Source organism: Ixodes scapularis, unplaced genomic scaffold, assembly GCF_016920785.2.
Source record: "Ixodes scapularis isolate PalLabHiFi unplaced genomic scaffold, ASM1692078v2 PGA_scaffold39__5_contigs__length_11793443, whole genome shotgun sequence".
Classification (NCBI taxonomy): domain Eukaryota; kingdom Metazoa; phylum Arthropoda; class Arachnida; order Ixodida; family Ixodidae; genus Ixodes; species Ixodes scapularis.
The window spans coordinates 7,928,254-7,932,244 of NW_024609867.1; the positions used below are offsets into that span (position 1 = coordinate 7,928,254).

At 38.7% G+C, this 3,991-nt stretch overlaps 1 pseudogene; it reads left to right on the forward strand.

Moving 5' to 3' along the window:
- Positions 1-2,707: 2,707 nt before the first annotated feature.
- Positions 2,708-3,300, forward strand: LOC115319649 (annotated as a pseudogene).
- The last annotated feature ends 691 nt before the right edge of the window (positions 3,301-3,991 follow it).

Here is a 3,991-nt window from a genome sequence, read left to right on the forward strand (position 1 = left end):
CAGAATGAAAATGAAAACGTCACTCAACTTGAAGGTACGATAGGTGATGTGATTGGTGAACCCATTGCCGCCGACGATGTTGAGGCTTGTCATCGCGTACCTACGCGAGAGGAGGGCAAGAGCAACGTCATCGTGCAGTTCAGAAGCAGAAAGAAGAGAGACGCTGTTCTTGCGAAGGCTCGTACAGTCGCATCAGGAACCGTGATGTCGGAATGGCAAACGAAACACAAGTTTATCTGAATGAGCACTTATGTCCCGCGCTGAAGCGGCTTCTTTCTCTTGCGATTGCCAAGAAACGTGAGTGTCAGTGGCGATTTCTGCGGACGCGGAACGGTAAACTCTTTGCACGCAAAGCAGAGCACAGTCCGGTAGTACACATCGTATCTGAAAGTGACTTGTGCAAAACTGTGTAAGCGAAAACTTTGCTAGATTACTATACTTTCCTCTAATATGCTTCATCAAGAGTACGGATTACCATCTGATATTGCGGTACGAAAACAGTCAAACGACTTTCTTTCTTTTGTTCATGTCAACGCGCGATCTCTTGAGCCTAAGCAGGATCAAGTTCCTACTTTCTTGACGAGTTCAACTACCGATTTGACATTGTTATGTTTTCTGAAACATGGTCTCACACAGATAGCGATATGTTAGTCTTGGATGAATACAATCATTATTTTATAAACCGAAGTGGAATGCGAGGCGGTGGCGTAGCGATGCATGTTAAACAGCAATTGTCATGCGAAGTGCTGGAAAAATTCACACTTATCACTACAGATTATGAAGCACTTTGTTTGCTAAGTAACAGTGAAATGTTTGCGGTCGTGTGTCGTCCCCCCTCGGGTAATCGGAACGTTTTTCTTGATTTTATTGAAGAAATATTCGATTGCGCATCAATTCATCGGTATCGCTTGCTAGTTGGGGGCGATTTCAATATAAATATGCTTGATGATAACGTGCATGCCCGTGATTTTAATAATAGAATAAATTCTTGCGGTTACCAGAATGACATCACGACCCCCACTCATGTATCACTCACGGGGCAATCTATCCTTGACCTTTTCATTGTAAATATAGACACACCTATTCAAGTGGCAGCTACAATATGCTATGATATTAGTGATCACTGTCCCAATTTTATAGCCTATTCTAGTTCTACATCGTGGGAAAAAACACGTCAAACTAAATTAACATATCGGTGCCTATCCAGCAGAAATCTGGATACCTTCCGTAGGTATATCGTGAATGCTGACTGGTCATCCGTCTATAGCGAAACCAACGTTAGTGACGCTTATGACGAGTTCTTATCGATATTTCTTCACCATAACAATGCCGCTTTTCTTCGCATAACCGAAAAACAGAAAAGAAAATTAGGAAGCCTTGGATAGGACCTGAACATTTAAAAATGATCAATGAAAAAACTAAACTTGTTAAAGCGTTCTTGCGTACGAGGGAACAGTGTAAACTTGCAGCTTTTAAAAAACATAGAAACAAGCTAACCGCCGAGTTAAGGAAGGTAAAAACATCTTACTATAATAACCTTTTTTTTTAGGTTTCCAAAAAGCACCCTGAAAGAGTATGGAAGATAATAAATGAGGTTCTAAAACGACAAGACGCGAAATGTAACGCAACTGAATTAACAATAGGAAACAACAAATTTTCAGGGGTCACATTAGACGGACATTTCAATACGCACTTTGTGAATATGATTAGACCGCTGAGTAACATCACTGGTTCGAAAACAGGGTACCAATGTAGTGAAACTGCGTTTCTTGAACCTACGGATGAAATCGAGATTCGTCGCACAGTTATGAGCTTAAAAAACACACACTCAACAGACATAGAGGACGTTCAGATAAAGCCTGAAAATACGTAATTGATGCTATCGCTTCCTGTATAAACTATATATTTAATCTAGTTCTAGAGTTTGGGTGCTTTCCCAGTAGAATGAAAAAGGCGAAAGTTTCTGTCATCTTTAAAGGAGGAGAGAAAAATAACTTTAACAATTATAGGCCAGTATCCATTCTTCTGGTGTTCTCTAAAGGACTTGAGAGAATAATTGTTTGCACGCACGAATAATTTTTTCTCTAAACACGATATACTAATAGACAGTCAACATGGCTTTTGCCAGGGAAACTCAACAGAAACAGCACTTTTAACAATGAAGGAACTCATCATTAAGAATATTGAAGGAAATCGGCTTACCCTCGGAGTATTTATTGACTATAGTAAGGCATTCGATTACATAAATCACGAGATATTGCTAAAAAAGTTGCACGCCTACGGTGTCCGCGGTGTTGCCCAATCGTTGTTTCACTCTTATCTTTACGACCGGAAGAAGTGCGTATCAATAGATAATAACATTTCATCTTCCAAATTAGTTACTGCCGGTGTTCCACAAGGAAGTGTTCTAGGACCGTGCCTTTTCAATGTGTGCATTAATGATGTTGTTCAGCAAGATAGTAACGCAGTCTACGTAATCCATGCGGATGACATGAGCCTGTTTATTTCCGGATGGGATACAAATGAAATAATTTTAAAAGTTGAAGGGAAACTTTCGAAACTGTGGCACTGGTCCAATGAGAATGGTCTAAAAATAAATACAAATAAATATAAGGCTATTTTATTCAGAACTACACACAAGCAGACACAAATAATTCACGATTTATTACTCGGTGATACTTCTATTGAAACAGTTAAGAAACACAGGATCCTTGGAGTTACATTTTCTGCCAATATGACGTGGACAAATAACATTGAAGCTTTAGCCAAGTCCTTTTCATCGGCGACAGGAGCCTTCTCACGATGTCAACACATCCTTCCATATAATGCAAAACTTCATATTTATCATGCCCTAGTCAATTCACACATAAATTACTGCACACTCGTATGGGGCACGACCACAGCAGGAAACGCACACACCATCCTTGTTCTTCAAAAAAAAAAGCGATTCGATATATTGCTAATGTGCCACGATTACACTCAACCGCACAATTCTACACTCAGTATGGTATAATAAGCGTAAAAAATATATATGAATTTCGTTTATTGCAATCTTTGTTCTTGTCAAATGAGAGTTTCAGCTCCTTTTTGAAAAGGACATCTGACTTATCGAAACAAATAAGTGACCCTCATACCCGCAGCTGTGACAGGTGGTTAGTGCCGTGCCGGCGCACTGAATACTTCTCGTAGTCGCTGACATATAACGTACCTTTTACTCTAAACAAGTATCTAGAACAAAATATTTACTTTGATACATTTACTAGAAAAAAATGCGATAATTTTTTTGTAAACAACAGATGATAATGCATTAGACTGTATCTTCTATATGGGCAAGTTTTGATGTTGAAGCCTTTTTTTTAATATTTTTGTAATTTTTGATAGAAAACAGGCCATGTGAGAAATGTGATCTGTCATTTATAATTCCCTCAACGGTTCATAATCTTTATATAGTCTTTGACATGTACCCTATAGAATTGTATACATTCACACGGTCATTATGTGTACTCATATTGTTACGCGTCATATTCGTTTGTATTTTTTCACAATATGTTGCTGTCTGTATCGGCCCCCAGGCACTCTCAAGCTGTCAATGACGGCTTTTTCGCCCGGGGACCCCCAACACTGTGCTAGAAATAAAAATTGAAATTGAAATTGAAAATTAAAATTGAAAATGGCCATCCCTTTCAAAAATATATATTACCGTAAAATTGACTTCCTTTTCGGTCAGCAAACTGGAAAAGAAGCAAGCCCTTTTAAGGATTTAACCTATATGGTACTAACTATTAAGGTACTGTCCTTTATGTAAAAAGAAATCTCTACATCTTACAAGATACCCTATGATTTTATTACGAACCGGCTGAGTGGAAAACTTCTTTACCAGCTCAACTTACATGTGACTAGTGAGTTTTAAAAATGTGTCCAGAGTATTCCCGGCATAATAACTGATAACCACAAACAAAATGTGACAATGACGCACCACCTGGAAAGTGGC